A 7,225-nucleotide genomic window follows, 5' to 3' on the forward strand; every position below is an offset into this window, starting at 1 on the left:
GACTCCTATATGTTTCGACAGAACACCCAACCTTGCCACCTGATGACCCCTTGAGAGTCGGTAAACAAGTCAAAGTGTAATTCTAGCACATAGAGTCTCAATGTTGTCCCGGGTCATAAGGACTAATGGTGTACAACCATAAACTAGGACTTTTCCACTCGATAAGTGAGAACCACTTGGAAAGTCCTTTATGGAGGGTTGTTCAGTGCACTCTACAAGGAGCACCTATCTGCATGCTCGGACGTCATAATGTCCCCTACCAATGAAACATGGTACTCACATCGCAGATACTAGTCTCGAACTCGAGCGGCCTATATCCTTCTTAGTGGCGGCTGAATCGACTAGGAACCGTTTAGAATATACAGTATTACAAATATGAGTTTCATGATACTCATCATATGAGCATATCATATTCTTTCTACTATTTGTATATTCAAGGGCTTTATCTATGCAACTAGCATGGGTATACAGATAAAGAAGTGCCAAAATAATAATTTCAAATATTATTAAAATAAACTGTTCATACATAGAGTTTAAACATGAACCATCGGCCAACACTTGGCTCGATGGGCACATACTCTAACAGTACTGTGGTTACATGTAGATGGATCCATCGACTCTTATGATCATGATCAGGAAAGTCACAATTAACGATCTGAATTCAACAAAAGGAAAAGGAAAAAGGAAAATATTTATGATCATGTTAAAAAAATGTTTTTATGTCATGATAAGGAAAAAGGGAAAAGATCAAGATTTATTTATGCATGTCATGAAATGTTATTTTTACCTAAAAGTATTTTCACTGTCGCATGTGGTTTTATACGTATTATTTGTTATAAAGACTATGGTGTGTTGAGTCTTTAGACTCACTAGGTGTGATGGATGCAGGTGAGTTTGAGGGAGGTCTTGACGGATGATCTTACTGGACTGAGGGCGCACACAACCCGAGGACCAGCGCTTCTTCTTATTTCCGCATTTATGACTTATGAATCATGATTTATAATGGAAGATTATAAGACTATTTATTTATGCTTTTTGAGAGATTTTTGAGAGGTTTAGTATGGGCTATTTTTTCAAATTATTGCTTTTTAGGTTTGGTAAAACAAATTAACGATTTCATTTTTATGACTATTTCACTTGATTTTCTTTAAAATGTTAGTTGGTTGATGTTTTATTTTAAAAAGGTAAAATATTTTCATGTGGTAAATGGACATAGCCGAAAGAAAAAAATTTTTTTTTCTAGTACTTTTAAAGTAATAAAAAGGGCAGGACGTTTCACAAGATGTTCATTGACCTATTATATTAGCATTTATGCAATTCAACTTGAGAGACCTTAGCACCAAAAATTACTGATCGACTTCTATCCTCAGTAACACACTTAAAAGTTAAAAATTATCTCAACCCCATAATAATATTAGCCCAAGGTCCTTGAATCGAATCTTTATCTTATGGCACCAAACTTACGTAACTTACTATTTACAAGTACATCACGGATGTAAAATTGTTGCAAATCTTAAACCTCGAATAACGTTAATACATAAAACCCAATTACACAATATCGACCTTCTACCTATATTTTAAAGCCCTTCAAGTCCCAATTACATGCTTAAACTATTTTCTTTCCAATTAGAATTAGTTGAGGCTTAACACCCTTGGAATTTCTTCATTGGAACGAATCTCGCATTCTTATGTATTCTTAATGCTTAATTAATTCTAATGTATAAAACTTAATAATTTATCCCATGGTAGCTTTAGACTAACTCTAATAAATCAACTTCGCTTATAACCCATAGAGTTCTAGAATCCCAATATCAAGATTTCAGATTTCTTACTCGATAAAAATCTTAATATTCGTTCATTGACAACCTGTGTTGAACACAACTAATTCCATTAGTTTTTTAATTTCATCCAAAATTTCCGTATGAACACATATCTCATAAATATGAAATTCAAACTTACGCAACCCAATTAGTTTCGGATAACATAATTCAAACACACATATTCACTTATTCTCAAGTTTCTTAATGACTTCTAAAAATTCTTCAAAACATGGTGTCTAACACACTTCTTACATGCGTCCATCAAGTAATCTAACCATCAATCATACCCAACTTTCTAGAAAAAATTAAATTCCAACAAAGGTATAACTTTAACTGTTAAGATCATGACTAAAACTTATGCTACATCAAACCTTAAGTTCCCAAAAATAAGTTGACTTACTGTCTAATCTTATATCTTAACTAATTGATCAACTTTGTCTTAAATTGTTATCACTCTAAATTCTTAATTTTCCACAGCATTATTCCATTAACACTTAGATTTTCACGCCCATTATTGATTCATCCTACAATCCCCTTGATTACCATTCCTTATAACACTATAACCGAGATATTTCAGGGTTCTAAATATCTCTTCAAGCCTAAATCATCAAAATTCCTATCATTTAAACCATCGATTCTCACTTACTGCTAAATTAGTACCCAAATTTCTTAAAAATTGCAAAATTAATTCTTAATTTCCTCGAAAATCATCCAATTTGTCCTTAATTTCTAAAATTCCACAATTACCTATAAGTTTTTGGCGTTTCTTATTCTATTTTTTTGGTTTGTCGTAACATAAAGTTCAAAAATTTTAAGCTTTATCAATCCTAAAATCAATTCTTATAATCAACTTACATTCCCATAAATACTTAAAATCCCAAGTTATACATTTCATACTTCTAAAGATCGTCGTACTTTTCGAATAATTATTCCTTATATGAAATTCTCAAAAATTAACTCAACTAATAACCACGAACCATCAGTAATTTCTTAGAAAGTCTACATGTCCCAAAAGCATTTATAATTTTCATGACTGACTTCTGACCAAAAGAGTAGAACATCAGTACTTACTAATAAAAAAAATAAAAATAAAAAATCAATAGAGACAAATAATTTCCAACCTTTCCTAATGCCCAATAGCAAAATTCATATTCATGTCCAATTCTACCACAAAGCCAGTATGCATGAAAATCATATAATTTCTTATTTCGTGCCGTAACATGCATGAAAATTTTAAACCATTTAATCTCAAAACATAACGACAGATTAATCTGTACTGTAAAACGTATATCATGTAAACATGCAGGTGATATTGTAAAACTTTCAAAACATTAAGAACCTTTAAACTTACAGACTTGAGGCTTGAAGACTAAGCTGTAGAAGCTGGCGGTGACACAACCCTATACAGGACCCTTGCTCTGATACCAACTGAAACGTCTGCTCATTTTAAAATTCTACTGAACATTTTTTTTAAATGCAATGGCCGAAACCATGCCTTCATAAATACATAAAATTCAAAACTGCATTGTAACGCCCCGAAAATTTAAAGGTCCACGCGAATCACATGCATACGAGTTTTTAAATTCCTTGTGTATTTCAATTAATTGTTTTAATTGCATAAATTAATTATGTTAAGCATATTGACATGTTTAAAATATACTTTTCTACATGGTTGCATTAAAATATATTTTTAAAGGTTATTCAAGTTGCGATCGAGGAACGGAGACCGATGGCTGAAAAATAGAAAATGTTTTTATTAAAATAATTGTTTTTAATTATTTGAATTATGATTGACGCTTTTTCTTATTTTTGAAAATAAAGGGTTTTGAGATGATTTTATATACCGAGACATAAATTTTATCGTGTTGGATTTTTAACAAAAATACGAACGTGTTGGCAATCCGGCTAATAAATTCACAAAATTTTCTACTCAAAATAATTCTTAATATTTTAATTAAACACTAATGGGCTAAACGGTCCTAATTAAGTTTTTTATTGGGCCTAAGCCTTGTTATTGGATTAATTAACTATATAAAATACTAAACTACCCCACAACCCCATTATAACCCAAGCCCCACACCCCTTTTCAATTTCAACTCTTTCTTCCAAAGCTTACACACGCACACACAAGGAATTGGAGAGGAAAAACATCGAAAGTTGCTAGAGTTTTTCAAGCCGTCGTTCCCTCGTCGTCGTTCTTCAAATCATCAACGTTTAATCGTGCGTTAAATACGCAAAGGCACGCCATACTCTTTCTTTTACTCATCATCACACCATATTATGTATTTATGTGTGAAATTGCATGAAAAACAAGAGCACATTGACATATTTTCGTACATGCATCTAGGGTGATTTTTAAAGCATGGGTTTGATCCAAAAATCATGAATTTCTTGTACCTAAGGAGCTGCCATGATTAGGAATTTAAAAGGGATGGTTTTACACAAGTTTCGTGTCCTACACACACACATAAAGCGCTGCAACATGAAAAGAACAAGCTCGATACCATCGGGTAGCAAGGTGTTTGAGGGGAACGGTTTTGGGGACTTGGTTGCTGGGCTTTGGTTTGGCTGGGACTAGGGCTTGACTAGGGTCCGTGAGGGATCAAGGGAAGAGTCCTAGCAACGGTAGGACTCGATTCAAGAGGGCTGGGGAGGAGTCCTAGCCCCGAGAGCAGCAAGGGTTTAGCGCAGGGTTGCAGCTGGTGCAGGGAAGAGATGGCTCGGCCTGGGGGATTTGGGCTTGGCTAGGTCAAGTCATTAGGGTCCTAGGAAGGTGCTTGAGAAGTTGGTCTAGGGCCTGGCTTAGTTGGCAAGGGCCTGAACGCGAAACAAGAGTCCTATGTCTACATGGAGTTCTCGGCCAGTTTGTGTGCTAGGTTGGGGGCTTTGGTTTGGGGGTTATGGTCGGTTCCTAGGGGTGCTAAGGGTCCAGTAGAGTCCATAGGGGGTCTGGCTCGAGGTTGCTCATGATGGTTCGAGCTTGGCTCGAGGAAAAATGAAAATGGATCAACGGTAGTCTGGGTGGGTTTTGGACTGTTTCTGCGGCTTATGTTTTGCTTTGATTTTGGAGCTTAGTGTCAGGTCCCAATGGGTTCTAATGGTCGAGGAGGGTGCCTAGATGGGTTGGCTTGGGTTTGGCTCAAGGTGGCTCGGGCGTGACTCGAGTAAATTAGGAGATGGCTCTGGGTGTTCGATTAGGTTTCCAAAACAAAAATTAAAGAACTAAAATTGAAACCCTAGGTCCACGGGTGTGGATCATGGCTCTCAAGGGTAGAATAAATAATAAATATGTTATGTTTAAAGTTTGGGAAGAAAAAAACCAGTTTTGGATTTATCTGGGATTTAATCGCCGCACGAAACGTTAATTAGAGAATTAATTGAAACGCCTAGATTTAAGCTTAATAAAATTATGAAAAATTATATTTAAGCTCAAATAATTATTAAAAGTCTAAGTTTTAAATATGAGAATTTTATATTAAATTTTGGTGTAATTCGGGAGTAAAATGCATTAATATGTTATATTTGAAGATTAATTTTAAAGTTGTCGAATTAAGCTAAATAAAAATATTAAAAATTTCAGGTGAGCTTAAATAATTATTTGGGACATGTTAGAGTCATTGAAATTAAGAAAAAGTAAAAAACGTGAAATTTTACGTCTAGGGATAAAACGGTAATTTTACAGCCAAAAATTAGTAAACGTCATGGCAGTGCTCTGATTGCTGTTTTATATGTTAATATGATTATTTTAAATGTTTATGGATATTTATATGTTAAAATGTTATTTTAAAATGTTTATGAATTTTATGATTTAATATGAACATTTAAAAGATATGTTGCATGCTTGGTTTAAAAGAAAAACGTTATATGCATGTTTAAATTTTATAAAGTGATGAAAATATGAAACTTTGAATGAAGTGAAGTAATTGTGACTAATACGATGATATGTTGGAGATGTCGTGAGGGTGACGGTCCGAGTGGGAGTCTGACGATCATATTTCCATGGATACAAATATGTATACGATGATATGTTAATATGTAAGGCCAAGGCTTAGTTGACCGGTAAGAGTGTTGCTGATATCCCTGCCGCCCAGTACTGTGGTTACATATAGATGAATCCATCGTCCAACACGTAGACATAGATGAACAAGAAAGTCACAATTAACGATCTGAATTCAATGAAAAGGAAAAAGGAATACGTATATGTTGATGATAATATGTATATGAATATGTTGAAGATGATATGAAAACGTTTATGTTTGAAGGTTATGCATGTCATGAAAATGTTATTTTTACGTAAAAGTATTTTCACTGTTGCTTGTGGTTTTATACGTAATATTTAGTATCAAGAATATGATGTGTTGAGTCTTTAGAATCACTTGATGTGATTGATGCATGTGAAAATGATAATATTGTTGAAAGATGCTTGGATGCTTGATCTGACTGGACTAGAGATGCACATAACCCGAGGGCCAGCGCTTTTACTTTTCCGCACTTATGATTTAAGTTAAAGATTTTAAGATTATTTATTTATGCTTTTTGAGAGGATTATATTTTTAGCAATATTTGAAAGGATTATTTTTAGGTTGGTAAAACATTTGACGATTTTATGTTTTGAGATATTTCCTTTGAGTTGGTTGTTTTATTTTAAAATGGCGCAAAAATATTTTTCTATATATGCATTAGGATCGACCGAAATAATGAGGAGTTTTTCAAAAAAATTTCGAGTACTTTTTAAGCAAAACGAATAGCAGACATTTTAAGAATTTTGTAAAATCAACCCACTTCTGAATAAAATAACTACAGTTAAAATTATGAAAAGAGCAACCAACCTAAACAATTACCGTTTAAAAATATAAAACGTCAAGCATATAAAAACATGTCAAAACCCTCAACAAAATAAAATAATCAACCATTTAAAAAGCTGTTTAAACTAGTTCCCGTAAAATCATAAATTTGCAGAAGATACAGACCTAGTGAGTCTAAAGACTCAACATACGTGTAACATTAATAACAAGTACATATACATAACATGCAACAGTGAAAAATACTAGATGGATCCATCTATATATAACCACGGTACCGGACGGCGGAGACATCAGCGACACTCTCACCCGTCAACTGAGCCTTGGCCTATCATATCATCATATCATGTCAATGGAAATACGATCTTCGGGCTCCCTCTGATGCTTTCTCACGTAAACGGGCTCTCTTTAGGGCCTTTTACCTCACGACATCACCAATCATATCATCGTATACATATATCGTTAGTCACAACCAACTCCATCCTTCAAAAACATCCTCATTTTCATCACTTATCAAAATCATGCATATACGTAAATTTTCTTTAAAATCAAGCATGCACCGTATTTTCATAATTTCATAAAAATCATATACATGATACATAA

Source organism: Primulina huaijiensis, chromosome 18 (genome assembly GCF_012295235.1).
Source record: "Primulina huaijiensis isolate GDHJ02 chromosome 18, ASM1229523v2, whole genome shotgun sequence".
NCBI classification, from domain to species: domain Eukaryota; kingdom Viridiplantae; phylum Streptophyta; class Magnoliopsida; order Lamiales; family Gesneriaceae; genus Primulina; species Primulina huaijiensis.